General features: G+C 40.0%; 4 non-coding genes across 4 annotated transcripts; all 4 read left to right on the plus strand.

Moving 5' to 3' along the window:
* Positions 1-4,686: 4,686 nt before the first annotated feature.
* Positions 4,687-4,758, plus strand: TRNAA-AGC (transfer RNA alanine (anticodon AGC)). Its single transcript has one exon. It is a non-coding gene; the product is annotated as a tRNA-Ala (tRNA).
* A 5,438-nt stretch (positions 4,759-10,196) lies between these two features.
* TRNAF-GAA (transfer RNA phenylalanine (anticodon GAA)) lies at positions 10,197-10,269 on the plus strand. Its single transcript has one exon. It is a non-coding gene; the product is annotated as a tRNA-Phe (tRNA).
* Positions 10,270-10,745: 476 nt separating this feature from the next.
* Positions 10,746-10,857, plus strand: LOC132433056 (U6 spliceosomal RNA). Its single transcript, XR_009521092.1, has one exon. It is a non-coding gene; the product is annotated as a U6 spliceosomal RNA (small nuclear RNA).
* A 4,582-nt stretch (positions 10,858-15,439) lies between these two features.
* Positions 15,440-15,513, plus strand: TRNAT-AGU (transfer RNA threonine (anticodon AGU)). The gene has a single exon. It is a non-coding gene; the product is annotated as a tRNA-Thr (tRNA).
* The last annotated feature ends 572 nt before the right edge of the window (positions 15,514-16,085 follow it).

The raw sequence follows: 16,085 nt of genomic DNA on the forward strand, positions 1-16,085 counted from the left end.
TCTCCGCTCTTCATCCCCTCTCTTCTCCGTCCCCCTTCAACTCTCTCTTTCTCAGCATTAGTCTAGGAACAACCGAACCTTGCTGACCTTTCAGAGTCATTAGTCACATGTCAACTAATACTCTTTTTTGTTTTATTTTTTCAACCTTTTAACGTTCCCAAACCATTCTTAGCTTGCAGGCAATAGTTTACCAACCACAAAGTATAGGGTCTCAGAACTTGTAAATACTCAAACTTTAAGAACAGGCAAGCTTTCAGTAGCCTTTTGCCAGTTAGAAATAACTGGAGAATAAATTCGAACAGAAGGACCTGAGCCCCTAGGGATTCAAACTTTGTTTCCCCGGTTTAAAAGCTCCAAAAGTTTACCTAGTGAGCTACCCAAATCTATAAATCTAGTTACTGGATATACATTCAGCTAATTCATTTGGTAGATATTATCCTAGTTGCAAATCTCCTTTGCATCCTCTTTATTGCAGAGAAAATTCCACTTGAAAGTGATACTGTAATCACTAGCTCTCAGGATTACTTTGTTTTCCTCCTTCTTTTCTGTCTTCCATTCCTTTAGGTGTCCAAAACCAGAGCTGTAGCGTCCCCTACAAAATGTCACAGCAGGGTTTGCAGACCATATTGCTGGACTTAAGGTATTTTATTTCCTGGTGAGTATTATGAGTTCATTCGTTTCTCTCTTCCCAATTTCCCCAAAGAATTGAAAACTGCTCAACATTATATGATTATGTGGCACCACTTCTTTCCCTGAGTGATAATGACATTTTCAAAGAGGAATAAATCCAAAAGCCACTAATCTCAAGTGGTCTTTTGACTTCAGAATTTCCATCTCTAAAGAAAAGACCTGGAGTAGGTGTTCTAAAGCAAATCTGCCTGGCATTGAAACTTGCCCTGTTACATGTTGGCTGTGAACTGGTGGCCAAGTAATTACTTCATCTCTTAGGGAGTCTGTTTATCAAGGAGGTGATATAATCATTTAATGTAACCCATTGTTATTACTATTATCTGCTTCTTACCCTTAGCTACATTAAACAAGCACCTTTTTTTTTTATTTTGAAAGTATGAAAAAATAAATGTGTCATATTGGCCACAGTCTGAACTCAACCTAGGGTTCTGTGAGCAGGATTTCAACTTGCCCTTGGGAAACCCACCAAGTTTCAATGCTCAAAACTCAAACTTTCCTACACCTGGCAGTAAGTGATGCTCATTATCTATCACACAGTGGGAAAAGGCATCTTGATTCAGTTCAAGTGCACTTGTTCCTAGATTTGGGAAAAGTTTGAAACCAATAAATTAAAGGGCATTAAACAAGAAAAAAGTGGAAATACCCATCCCAATTCCTCTAGTTTGAGGGGTAAAACAATGTATGTTCTCTATAGCGAAGAACATCGAACTTTGAGGTAATTTCAACTAAAGGAAACATCATCCTACTAAAAACATGGGCCACATTTTTGTTCTCTCAACTTTTCTCCCACCATATTCTAGAAGGCAGAGAAGCTGATATCAGTTCCTGGTGTGCTCTGGAAAAAAAAGTTCCTCCTCCCAGAGCTTCCTGCCTATTCAAACAATGGAGCCATGACAGAAATCAAGAGATAATTGCCCTATTTTCAAGATTTTGTGGTTTCTTGTGTCTTCTAGCTCGCCAGTCTTTTAGGCAACATTGATGATCACAAAATGACTCTAGATTATTCTATGAATGAGCTCACAATGAATGTATTGAGTCTCACTCTAGCCAAAATACATGAGATTTTAGAACTTTAATTCAACAAGTGTCTGAGTAATCTGTTTGAACCACTGGCCTCTCAATTCAAACTGAAGTTCTGGAAGTCCTCAAGTTCTTTGACAGACACCATAACCATTCTTACCATCCTCAGAGAAAAAGTTGGGGATCCTTTGATGCTGGCCACCTCCTCACTCACACCCAGTAAACCAGTCAATATCTTGTCTAGGAAGAAGTTGTTCAAATTTCTGAATTATCAATGATTTGTAAAATAAAAATCTTACTGGCACTTTCCAGTTTACAGGCCATATCTTTTCCTCCCTAGTTACTTTCTACATTTCTCTAAATTTGTAACCTTAAAAGCAATACTGAGGTTTCTTTTTTAATGTTGTAAGGAACCTTCCTTAAATCAACAATATCCCTACAGTAGAACAGAATAAACCACTGCAAGTCAATAGATGTTACTCTGGTTTCTAGCTCTTCGTATTCCTGTTGAGCCAAGAGCTCCATGTCAGGAGGGTAAATGCATGGACAAGATTCTCCAGAACAAAGCTGGGTTGTACTAGTCTTGGCTCATATCTAAGTAAGGGAAACAAAGAAATAAACAAAAAACTACCAGGCTCTAAAACAAGACCTAAATCCTGAACCATCAAATTGAAAATTTAATTTTCCATCAAATTATCCAGGATTAAAGACATTTTGTTATGAAAACCTCTGCAATTCAAAGAATTTAGGTTTCTGCCTAACCTATATTTTTTATCCTTTCTTTTGCTTTATAAACCCAATGTGCTAACAAATAGTCACTCCAGACAAATCTTAGGTACAGAAGCTCAAAAGTGTCAGCAGATTCCATTTCTAAAACAAAAGGGTCTCCTCACAGCTACAATGGGGTCGAGAAAATGTGGTTTCTTACTGCTCTCTTTAGCGTCACAAATACCAGTGACTATTTGCCAAAACCAAAAACTCAACTGCACGCATGCCCTCCTATGTACTGTTTGTCTTGTTTTGAAAGAAAGAGCAGTGAGACGTTCTGCAAACCTTGACATGCTTAGAAAAAACAAGCCAAGTATTACGTGGAACAAACACTTTCAGGCTACTTCACTTAGGTTAAAGGGAACTTGTTTCCTGTTTACCTAAAGGAAGAGTCAAAGAGAATGCACCCACCAAAATCCTATGCCAACACGAAGTGTTCTTCACCTTCCCTCCTCCACATTTGGGTCAGATATTGTAAATTCATTCCCATCTCCCCATCAAGGTCTAAACTTCCAGAGGTAGCACACACAGTACTATGGTTTAAATCACTATGCGTTACCTTTTATGTCTTTCTGGCAGCATTTTGGCACAATGAGGAAGGAAGTTGTAAAAAAGAGGAATATTTAAAGCTTTCTTTGGAGATAATTTCAAACATAAAATACAGTTGCAAATCTATCTTATATATCCAGATTCATCTATTGTAACATTTTGCCACATTCATTGGTTCTCTTGCTCTCTCTCTTGCTCTCTCTCTCCACACATAGATTTTTTCCTAAACCATTTGACAGTGTTGGCAAACATATCCTTTTACCCCAACATACTTCATTGTATCCTTTCAGGGCACTCCCTTATGTAAGCATAGTAAAATTGTCAAATGTAGAGAATTTAATACTGATACAAAACTATACCCCTCATACACAAATTTTGCTAATTGTCCCGAGGACAATGGAGTAAAGGCTAATTTGCCTTTACTCCATTTTTTTTCCCCAAATCCAGGACCTCTCCAGGGTGACACATTTCATTTATGTTAATGTATTTTTAGACTCCTTTAATTTGGGACCATTTCTCAACTTTTCTTTGTCTTTCATGATATTTTCATTCATTGACATTTTTAAAGAGCATGTTATGGTTGGTTTGTATAATGTGTTTCAATTTCGGTTTGACTGCCTGATTAGATTCAGATGATGATGCATTTTGGTCAGAATACAATAGGAGTGTTGCTGTGTCCTTCTCAGTTTATCTCATCAGAGGTACATGATGTCAGTGTCCCCATTATGATGAAGGTAATCTGATAATTTGGGGTAAGGTTTTCTCTGCTGAGTTTTTTAATGGTCAAGTTACCATTTTCATAAGAAATATGTGAGGATAAATACACTTTGATAAATACATCTTTCTTTATCAAACTGTCACCCATAGCTTGGGCACTGATTGATGAATTTTGCCTGAATCAATCATCACAGGACAGTGGAAAATGATGGTGCTGTCATTTCTTCCACACAATAATTGGCATACTACGTAGGGTAAACTTTCTTTTCCTTCCTTTCTTCCTTTCTTTCTCTCTCTTTCCTTTTTTCTTTCTTTCTCTTTCCCTTTCTTATCAGTATGAACTCAAGTATTCTTATTTTATCCATCCAGACTATATTCTTTTTGTTTATTACTCATCTTAATGCTCAGTGTTTCCAAGATTTGACTCATAAATACTGTGCTCAATTATCTTTGAGTACGTTCCTACATACTAGCTCAGAAAGATATTCTAGGCTCATCTTGTACTTTTTCTGTCCCAGCCCTCTGGTGACAACAAGTTCTTCCAGGAGCTTTGGTTCCTTCTAGTGGAAATCTGTATTAAGAAATTAAGATATGGGACTAGCTCCTTTCATTGTTCTTTGAGTGTCATTGATTCTAGGCTCTTCTGGGAGACAGGGTCAGGAAAGGGCTCTTCTTTGCCTTCCTCTATTCAAGTTTTGTGTAGCCGGGTCTTTGGGGGTAGGTTGGCAAGCGTGAATCAGTCCTAGGAACGGTGACTTTTTGCCTAGCATGAAGTTGCTTTTCTCCTCATGTCACCGCGAAAGAGAATGAAAGAAAGGAGTTTCAGAAATAATGGTGTTGTGCATAAAGGATTTTTGTGATAACAATTTCAAGTTCGCAAAAAAAGCAATGCAGATAGATATTGCCATTAAATTTTCTTCAGCCAAGTTTGTAAAAGTGTAAGGGGGTGTAGCTCAGTGGTAGAGTGTGTGCTTAGCATGCACAAGGCCCCAGGTTCGATCCCTGGCACCTCCAGCTGGAATATCTTACATCTCGTTCAGCGTTTCTTTGGTCCTTGGCTTTCTTCTTATTCCCTGGTTTTCTTACATGTTGAAACTTCTTCGTCACTCATAATTCATGCTGATTTGCTCAAATTTATTTGTCCACCTTTAAAAGCCATCCACTCTAGTCACTGAGCAGTCACTCCTATGTTGGCTACAGTCTTTACTACACAAAAATTAACTACTGGGGAAAATTAGAATTCTGAGAGCAGGAAAATCACTTTGACCATGGTCCCACCCCACCTTTCATCAAACTAGCATCAGGAATCAGTTCAACGGGGTTTTTCCTGGATTTGGAGAAAGTTTAAAATGAAGAGACTAGAAAATCTGAAGTCAACCTGCTCTAGTACTTTGGGGAACAAAGTTCCTTCTCTGGCATGAAGAGCACAGGATTCTCCGGTAGTGAGACGTAGGACAGACTGGCTGCATAATTTGCTGGCCACAAGGCTCTCTGAAATGCACTGGTCACAGACACATGAGGCTGGCCATGATGACAGCTATAGGAGAGAACGCTCCAGCCAAAGAAGCAAGCCACTCTCTTGAGTCCTTGCCCTCTCTTAAAAGCTTGAGAGTGGATGTTCACCAGTGCCAGGTTTGAGCTGAGAAGGCAGGAGATACTCATTCACCACACAGACTTGCTGTCCTGTCCTGTCCTGTTTGGATCCCAAAGGAAAGAAGTAAAAAGAGTATAGGAAAACTTCTTTTCTCCTTCTACTTGTTCTGAACTCTCACTCTGGGTATGCTTGGGAGAGCATCACCTCTTGAAAAGGCTGCTAAAGGAGATACACAGCTGGAGTCCTAAGCACTTTTGGAAACATCAGAGAACACAGATTTAGGATACTGGTCTCCAGAAATTTGGGATAGTTGCTTGGTACTTGTGGGATGATTCCACCTTTTCCTACAAGTAGTTTTAACTTCGTGATCCTATTAATAACAATGATTTTGATGAATCAACATGAATTTGATTATACAATCCAGTTTATGAAGTAAAAAAGTTTTTGTGTCTCACCTAAACCAGGGAAAAATGTAGAGGGAGACCTGAATGCAAAGCAAGAGGTTTGAGGGAAAGAGAAAGGCTATTCTTGGTCACAGAAGAGGTGAATGGTTTGATTTATGTTAGTTTACTGTTTGTTGCAAACAATTGGCCACTTTCAAGAAGCCAAGTCACATAAAGTGATTGGCCATTGTAAAAGTTTCATTTCAGCAGTTTGGGAACATTGCATCTCTCTTACCTGATAAATCTGGCTGACTAGACGTGCAAAATCTCCAGTAGTTCTCTGAAATTAACCTACATGCACTCTAGGGGGCGCACTCCACCCAAGGTAAATGTCTCGTAAAAGAAGCGCCCCACCAAGCTACTTCAAGCCATTGTGAAGTCGAGGTCTCCACGGAAGACACTCCTTCCACTCTGTCAGAGAGACTTGAGACCCACTACGTCTGCCCATCCCTTGTATCTGGTGATTCAGCCAAACATGTTCTAGGATCATGTTCTTGAAATCTACAGTATAATTGAATTGTATTAAAGACATTTTTCCTGCCGGTAGAGGAGTCCGTTGCAGCTTACAGATCCTCCCTGGAGCGTCCTCAGATACGCATACCTTCCTAACATACCTAACATACCTTCCTCTGGCGCTCTATTTTCCCCTGTTCCTGTCACTTCCCCATCGTCATTTCCTTCCCCTTCACTGCAGAATTTAGTCTCTGGCTCAGGCTTCTCAACCTTAATTGCCCTCAGTATCATCAATGATTTCAGCGTTTTAGCTGTTGTTCTGTTTTGAATACACACACACATAATCATGAGGGTGCCCGCAAAATAAGCTGGTTTCCCAGATTTTAAATATATCCCCTTTTCTTATAAAGAAAATTTCGCTTTTGTTTTGTTTTTTCCAACCTTGGAATCCAAATGGAACTATCATAATCAACTCTGCTTTGTTAACTGATCTATTCTGGTTGTGATTTAATTTACAGATTTAAATATGAAAATCTAAAGTTTACTTGGAAAAATCTAGGAATGTTGGAGGGTAAGAAATTTCAACACACTACTTAGCAACACGTTTTAGCTGCTCCGCGGCATGTGGGATCTTCCCGGATGGGGGCACGAACCCGTACTCCCTGCATGGACAGGCGGACTCTCAACCATTGCGCCACCAGGGAAGCCCAGCAACACATTTTTCATTCATTCCTACTTTGAGATTTTCTTTGTGTGTCTGTGCATTGGGGGGAGGGGTGCATATTGTTACGGTCAGTCACAAGACACTGTGAAATGACCCATAAAGGAAGAACTTCTCTACTGTGTGTGTGTCAATGTGCTATGTATGGTGTATATGTATGAGACTCTATTTGACATTAGGCGATCTTTATTTCACTGCTCTATTAACCTGGTGACATGAGGAAAATACCTGAACATCACTGGACATTTTAATAACTACCCAAGCCTTCTCATTTTCCTTACTGACAAAATACCCTTGCAACTGGCATACCATCACTGGTAGAGTTTTGCCTTGTCTGGAATGTCCATATGTTAAGGGCTCCAGAAAGAACAATATTAAGCATTCTTAAATGAAGGATTAGTTCACCACTGAGATTAGAATACTGAAAACTGAAAGGAGAAGAAAAGTAAGGTCATAAAGATTCAGGTATGACAATCAATTTCTTCTTAATGTCGAAACTTCTTTCTTGATATTCCTTGACCTCAATACTGAATCACTTTATTTTTATTTTATTTTGCCATATATTCATGCAACAGGTTCAAGCTAGTATCTTTGATGCAACCTTTCATAATGCCTTGGCAGTCATAGTTTTTTAAATCAAGTGCCATTTTATAAAAATCCCTTGGATCACTAATGAAATTATGAAAAATATTAAACATCTACTCCTATTGACATTTTAGTTCAATCTTCCTTTCACAGAACTCTTTTTATTTTGAATTTATTTCATTTTATGATGTTAATGTTACTTATGTTTTAAGTATGTTGGTAGTTTAGTCATTTTGCAGTGGTTTCAATCTGCTCTATTTTAGTGTACAGAAGTCTATGTTACTGAGCTATATATGACTTCCATTTTTGTCACCGTGGCCAATATTTTCATAATCCCATTGGACAGGACAGTGACGGCTAAGGAGAAGCTTCCAAACATCAAGAGAACGGGTCATCTTGTCCAACTGCCTATTAAGATCCCCCTCTTAGGAGGTTGCTCTTTGGAGAGCATCTACATTGAAAATAATCCTTAGATTATTTAGTAATCTATCCTTCTGCCCATTTAGTAAAATCTATCCCTCTCTTTCTTTCCCAGACCTCTCTGTCATGACTTTTCAGCAATTTTCCCTCCAAGTACTAATCATCCAGCCAAACTATTAGTCACTTGTCATGAATTAGCGTGGATCCCTCTGCTCTATCTGTCCTTCCAAGTAAAATGAACAATCACGTGCCCTGCGAGAAGTCATGCCCACTGGGGGGATTTACCTTCACCACTGGCCTTCAGGTGCTATGGTAGCTGCTTACATATGTGTGGTGTCAGCATAGGGTGCAGAATTACTGATAAACCAGTCCTGTTTTGTTTTGTTTTTTTTCTTCCTCAGTTACAGGGAACTCACTATGAGGCTATGAATGGGGGTTGAAGAGATAAAGTACCAAGTGTAGGAGCCATGGGAATATAAGCCACTTTTCTATGCAAATGACTCATGTGTGTCGGCCCTGCTCATATATTCTGTTTATACTTAATAATGAAATGATGCTGTGCATGCACAACTTTATGGCTAGATGGATTAGAGAACAAGTAGGTCACGACTGGAAGCTCAAGTCTCATAGTGACTCATGCCCAAGCATTTATTCTCTCTCATAACATAGACCAAAAATGATTTTTTAACAAGAGAATAAAAATTTGAGGAGGATGTCATAGTTTTGCACCAAATCCCAAAGGTTTGCCCTGTGATTCACTAATAGAAGAATGCCAAAAACTCCAAATACCATCTCTGTCTTACATAGACATTTGAGTACTCTGCTGGGTCATACAGGTAAAGTGATAGTGTAGCTTTCGTACAGCCTGGACCTACTGCAGAACTTTCTCTTGTTCTGGGCTTTAAATAAAACTGGTACCTTTCCAGGCTACTTGTTAAGACCATTACATTATTAGGTCTGGAAGACTCTATATTGCCTCCAAAAGTCAAAGAGGTCCTGTAGGGTTACCTTTCTCACAAGTTTTAAAATTTGTTCAACTAAGTCTTTTTCTGTTCCCTTCATAATTTTACCACCACCGGTTGAAACATATTGTGGCAGGTTGTAATGAATTGCTCTTTGTTCAACTTCTCACAAAATAGTCTCACCTGGAGTTTTTCCATGTAGACTATTCATGTAGGTTATTTCTTCAGTCACTTCAAACTGACATTGACTCCTTGAATAAACTACTGAATAATGTCAGTAACATCTGTTAGACTGACTCATCAAGAGTCAAAGAAAATGATGCCAGATCATTTGCTTATTTTTAAAATCAACTCGATGTTGCTCCTGATGTCCTCAAGGCTCAGTCAGCGGGGTCTTAGATTTCTTTTCTCTAGACTTTTTAAAAATTTTTTGGCCACACCCTGTGGCTTGTAGGGTCTCAGTTCCCTGACCAGGTGTTGAACCCCAGACTACAACAGTGAAAACCTGGATTCCTAACCATTAGGCCACGAGGGAACTCCCTGGATGTATTTCTTTGGCTACTACAAGTAAACACTCTGTAATTACTTCTCCGTGATAAATGGTTTCCTTGCATGACTTACAGAGGAGCCAATTATAGAATGACTTGGTTGCAACCTCATCTTCATTAAAAACATTTTTGTGTGTGTGAAGAAATTCTATTGCAATGAGATATGCCATTTTAAAATTTCTAATTTTTGTGACAGTTGCTGTCCTGCCAGTTGGAGTACTGTGACGAGTGTTTATGAACCTGTATATACACTGGTAGTGAACCTGTATATTGCATTCTGGTAATGAACCTGTATATTGCATTCTTTAAGCAAATTTATAGCGTTATTGGATTCCATACCTCAGCATTTTTGGAGATTGTGAGAGAGAAAGGATCAAAAAGAAGAGATAAATAAGGGATCCAAAAAAATATTTCCTTTAAGTTCCCTTACTTTCTGAACAGTGCCCTGGGTCAAGTGACAGGACGCAGGGGAGCAGAAAGACTTTCCATTGAATCCCTCATTATCACCTCTCTTTAAAATCTGTTTTATACCTGTCCATCCTGCGCTGCCAGGAATTGGATCCAACTGGCATACATGGAAGACAATTTATTCCAAGTCTTCCTGGGTGGGCAAATATATTGGCCAACTAGAGAGCCATACTTAAGAAACCTGAAACCTTCCAAAGACCGAAGTTGAAAATAATCTAAATATTAAAAAGAAAAGTCAAGAAGTCATTTTTTCGGTTAGCCGAAGTAGCTCAGTTGGGAGAGCGTTAGACTGAAGATCTGAAGGTCCCTGGTTCAATTCCGGGTTTCGGCAAGCTTAGCATTTTAGTGAATACGAAATGATGCTCACGATACACCATACTCCTTTAGTATGTTAAAGCCTAATTGCACAATAAACACAATGCTGTGGCCATAGTTCAGCCATGCAGGAGCTCGCAGTTGAGGCCCACGTTTATTGTTTTTAAGTGATGTGTAAGCACTGCTACTTTAAAAAAAATAATAAAATATTATGTGTGCGACACTGAAAAACGAGGAACGATCACTGAGTCAGTGTGATGTGTACTGCGCACAGCAGCAGTGGGAAGGGAAAAAGCTACCACGTACCGTCTCTGTCACAAGTACTTCCTGTTGTAGCCCGACAGCAGACATAGATGATGTGTAAATGAATGAGGTTGCTGTATTCGAATAAAACTTTATATATGGACACCGAAATTTGAATTTCATATAAACTTCACGTGTCACAAAATACTATCCTTCGTTTTATTTTTCAATCTTTTAAAATAAAAAACGGTGCTCACATACTTCGGCAGCACATATACTAAAATTGGAAAGATACAGAGAAGGTGAGCATGACCCATTGCGCAAGGGTGACACGCAAATTCGTGAAACGTTCCAAAATCATTCTTAGCTCGCAGGCAATAGTTTATCAGCCACTAGGGTAAAGGATCCCATGCAAATACTCAGAACTTTAAGAGCAGGCAAGATTTCAGTTGCTTTCTGCCAGTTAAAAATAACTGGAGTCATATCCCGGCCGCCCCGCCTTCCCCAATAACTACAGAACAAGTGCGAACATTGCAATACTAAACTGCTAGGGATTCGAACGTTGTTTCCCCAGCTAAAAATTTGAAAGCTTAACTAGCGAACTACCCAAACTTATAGATCTAGGTACTGCACATATAAACAACTAATTCATTTGGTAGATCTTGTCCTAGTGGAAATCTCCTCTGCATTCTCTTCATTGCAGAGAAAACTCCATTTGAAAAAACTCTATAATAGCTAGCTCTCAGGAATACTTTGTTTTCCTCCTCCTTTCTTTCTGTCTTCAAGAACCAGAGCTGTAGCATCCACTAGAAAATGTCACTGCCTGAAACGGAAGTGTTTCATTTCGCCACAAGTATTGTGAATTCATCCTTTGTCTCTAATTTCCCCATATGCAGTTAAATTCTCAAGGAAGCACGCTACTCTTCCTCACATCCCTCTGCATTATGTTTTTCATTTCTATTGCCCGCTGTGTAAGCAGAGGGGAAGAAAGTTGAAGGAGTGAGCATTTGAAGATACAAGGGTAGGTTCCATAATGGGCTTCTCTCTTTGGGTGGATGGAACTGCTACTCAGGCAGTCCCTTGGCAAGCAGACCTCAGAGCCAGCTAACTTTGGGAAGACCAAGTGTCTTTTCATCTGGGCTGCAGTGCCCCTTCTCTTGATGTAGCCACAAGACCAGATTCAGAGTAGGAGCTTCACAAAATAAAGGAACTGAACAGACTAAACTCTTCTGCCAACTATTAGATCCTCGAAGACATCCAGAAAAGGAAGGTAATTAGTCAAAAACTTTTTCTCAGCAGCCACATGTCTGGGTGGATGTAGCTGAGTTGTGGCGACATTACGGAGCATGGAAGAAGTCCTAGGTTTAATCTTCCCTATCTCCATGCTCGCATTTCACAGCTGCATTTTCCTGACCATGTCAGAACCTCTTCTCTTTTTCTCTTTTTTTTGGTTTTTTCTTACTTTTGCTTTTGCATTTCTCTACTCATCTTTTCCTGCTCACATTCAAGGGAGACTACTTATCTAATTTAGTTGGTTGCTTTAAGCACTCAAGCATTTCTACCCCAAGGGCTTTGGAGTCCATTACCGAACCTGATTGTGTCAGAACAAGGAAGGCTGCGTGGAGCGGGATAACAAAGGAAGATACTGTTCACCCAGGGCAGTAAACATACCAAATGCACATTCACAAGCCAGTAAATGATTCATTTGCAAAAATAATTGAGGATGGGAGGGGGGAGGGGGGAAGAATGGGAAGAGAAAAAAATAAGAGGACCATGCACAACTTCCTACCCCTGTTTTCTCAGCTGTGCCTTTCTTGAGAGACAGGTTTCTGAGGAGCAGAAAGCCTGCCCACTAATTTTCTTCCACTCCCTCCTTATCTTCCAGGCTCCACTGAGGGCAACTCAGTGCAGTCACCAGACATTGAAGTCTACAGATCTCAGTTCTACCTTGCATGGGTAGACGTTGCACAATAAATCCACTTCTCATAAGAATGCTGTTGTTATCCAAACCTCAATTCATTAAAATGAGTGTTTGAGTCAGTAAGTGTAGAGTTTTCTAGTGTGACTGAAATAGCTAGATTGAGAGATCCTTTAGCACGAGAGTACTCGTATCTGTTCCCATAGTATGGTGGCGATGGTCATGTTTAGTCAATAATTCTTTCCCAATTCGCATGTAGAAGCTTCCTGACCACAGACACCCTCCTCCATCCTTGAAGTGAATTGTCTAGGGGGCTGAAATGGGGGGTGGAATCGAAATTTCATGCTTTGTCATCATATATAAATATATTAAGGAAACCCTGCCAGGTACATGTCAGAAAATCACACAGAAAATACTGGAGAAGCCAGCAGCTAAAGTTGAAAGGCTTTGGGGGAAAAATGGCCATCATCAGCTGCATAGACAAAAGTGATCCCATCTCAGAGGTTTCAGCTATTTAATTTTATTCTTTCAAATTTCTGTGCCAATCTTTCCTGTCAGTCATTGCATTCTCAGAGGGAAAGGAATGTGAGGGCTTTGTTCTCTCTACTACTCTTACTCTGCTGCCCCGTATCTGTTCTTAAAAATTGCCCTCCTTCAAACGAAAATGAAGAGTAGGTGCATTTCTGAAGTTTTGTTCTGATGCTATTTGTAACAAAACTCACAAGATGAAGTGTGTAGTAAGAACTGAGAACAATCTCAGAATGTGATAGTGCATGAGCGACAGCTGGAACTTCTGATTCAGCATAGGTGGGGTTCCATTCCAGGCTGCTCAATGGGGTTGAGTTCATGCATTCATGTCGTGGCATTAAACTGTTAAAAACTAACCTTTCTGTTACAAAATTTTAAGACAACAAATCAGCTAGCTTTTTTTAATCATTGATAATTCTTTGGCCAGATAAGGAAGATGCCAACAGAATGAATTGTAACACCCTACTGACAATATTAGAATCTGGTATCTGGGTAACAGACCCAAAATAAAAGGAGTTTTATGGAACCATTAACAAGCTTTGAAGACTGGTGGTTACTTTCCAAGGAAGTCAGCATTAAACCTTTGGAATCAAAGCTCATTATTTCATTTTCTTTTTATCATGTGCAAATAATCATCATTTCCCTCCCCCGGCCCAAAATTTTATAATTCTCTCTTTTTAAAAACTGTCTCATTACTATTGTTTCTAAGCCAAGCCTGATTATTTTAAAAAGTTACTATGGTAAATCCCTCAACCTCTGTTGCCTACCTTTCTTCAAGAACCCAGGAATCATTCTGCCCATCCCTCTCCCTCCCTAACCACCACTTCCGGATGAAGTTTGTCACCAGATTGTCTTACTTCCACTCACTTAACTTTCTAGACCAATGGTGGTTCTCTAACCTGGCTGGCCATCTGTAAAATATGAAGAAGATTTTAAATTATAAAGATTCCTGCCTTATTTTTAATTCATTTAGGAGTTGTGTGTGGGCCCAGGAATCTATACTTTCATCAAGTTCTCAAGCCATTCCCCAGGTCTGGGTACTACTGACATTCGTTTACAACATTTATGTACCTTTTTCTCTCTACCTTGGAAGGTTGCTTGTGGTTGACTTTGCTATTTATCATAACATTAATGTTAATATATTTAAATTTTTATTTAATATATTAAGTGTATATTAAGAAATATTGATATATTTTCATATATATTTCCAGTGACATCCCCAGAGCCAGTTGAGTTTCTGTCTTGTTAATGGGCAGAGAGGGGAACTGACCTGTGGTACAGAGGAACTGGAGAGTTAGTTATGTTATTTCTGTCCTCAGGAAGATAGGACCTCACACCCGTAAGAGAGGTCGGAATGAAACTTCAAAGTAAGACAGAAAATGAAATGATTTAGGGTTACCTTAAAATTAAAAAAAAGAATCTTAAATTCGTATCTGGGTTGACTGACAGGTCAAAATTTGGCTAAAGGCAATAGCGTCTACTTTGAGCTTTATTGGTTTTAAGGTTTGGGGAATTGTTCAGTTGCATGAAGGGTGTGACAAAAAGTTAATTTGCTTTTCATTTTCAGGTCATGTCCCCAAGCCATGTATCATCCCCCTGCTGTTGTCTTCTTTTGGTAGAAGACTGCTTAACACAGTCGCAGTATTTGATGGGACGGTCTATTCTGAGGTTTTCAGAACCAGGTCTTTAGGATCCCACCACAGGGTTCCCGATCACCTGCTGGGCCAAGAGATTTGCGAGCAGGGACTGTCTTGCCTTGTCTCGTCTTCATTTAGCTCCTGGTGGTTTTGTGTCCTCTCTCCAACTGGACCTTTATTTCCTGAGGCAACTTTATTTTCCTCTTCGAAGTTTCTGCCCAGCTTTGTCAGCCGCGGTTCTGCCAGACAGGAGCAGTGGAGGGCAGGGATACCGGTGTAAAGATGTGGGAAAGGCCTGGTAGTGCAGGGCCTTTTCCAGAGAAGGAGAAACCAACCCAGATGCCCGCGGCGAAGCGTGGGGACTCTCAGACGCCAGCACGGAGAGGTTGAAGTAACCCTGACCACAGGTGGATGAGGTAGATTTTGAGCCTTTATGGTTTTGCTAGTTTCGTCTCCTGGAGAAAATGGTTCACTCGGAATATTGATTTCCTTGCAGTTTACCAAAGTCAGTGGCCCAGTGCTTTCTGAGGAAATCTACGCATAGTCTCTGCCTTTCTATCTTGCTTGAACTTTTCTGCCTGAGTTTCCCTGAGGCAGTATCGAGGCTCCACGCCAAATACAGTGAGGTCATGCAGAGCGAAAGGAAAAAAGACAGATGAATAACGCTTGGGTCAAAGCTGTTATTCATTGGTTGGGTGGCTCTGACCCCAGTCAAAAGCCAAGAGTATGAAAGTCCACGAAAAGATGTCTTATTATTAAAAAGAGATGAATATATAGTTCCCGTCTCAGGTCCTATTCTGAAATACAGCAATACAAATGCATTCTCTGACAGAAGAAAACCCTAACAAACTCACAGCGTGGGCTCCGTGGCTTAGTTGGTTAAAGCGCCTGTCTAGTAAACAGGAGATCCTGGGTTCGAATCCCAGCGGGGCCTCTCTAGGTGTGACCTGTCTGTTTCTCCGAGTGCATCTTTTGCTCTCTTAAAATTCGACTTTGGCGGGGTTTTTCCTACCAGCAGCCTACCAGCCACCCATTAATAGGTAGTTTCCAACGGCTTTGGAAACAAAATGGAACTGAGTTTGTTACATCCGCACAACGCAGGACTATATTAAGAAAGCAAAGAGCAGGACTGATTTTAGTGTACTGCCTATTTTCTTAATGTTTCCTATTGGAAATACATCTTCCCTTGGGATTTTCCTTGCAATGTTATCTCAGGTATCCCAATCCTAATTTCATGTAAAGAATTAAGAACAACGAATTGAAATTCAGAGAGGCACTGTAGACTCTGGGCGTGGATTTTAATACGAAACTCGCCAGTGCTCGAGATTATAATTCAATGATAGGTGTGTGGGAAGACTGAGAGTGGGTGTGGAGGTAAGATGTAATTAGCCCAAGAAATTTGTGAAAGCATAGAATGTCGATTTAATGTTGGTCAGGGCCGGCTGCATAATGTACGGGACCAGGGCAAAATGAAAATGTAGGGTCCCTTACCCAAAAAACAGGGAA

The sequence above is a fragment of the Delphinus delphis genome, chromosome 10 (assembly GCF_949987515.2).
Source record: "Delphinus delphis chromosome 10, mDelDel1.2, whole genome shotgun sequence".
In the NCBI taxonomy this organism is placed as follows: domain Eukaryota; kingdom Metazoa; phylum Chordata; class Mammalia; order Artiodactyla; family Delphinidae; genus Delphinus; species Delphinus delphis.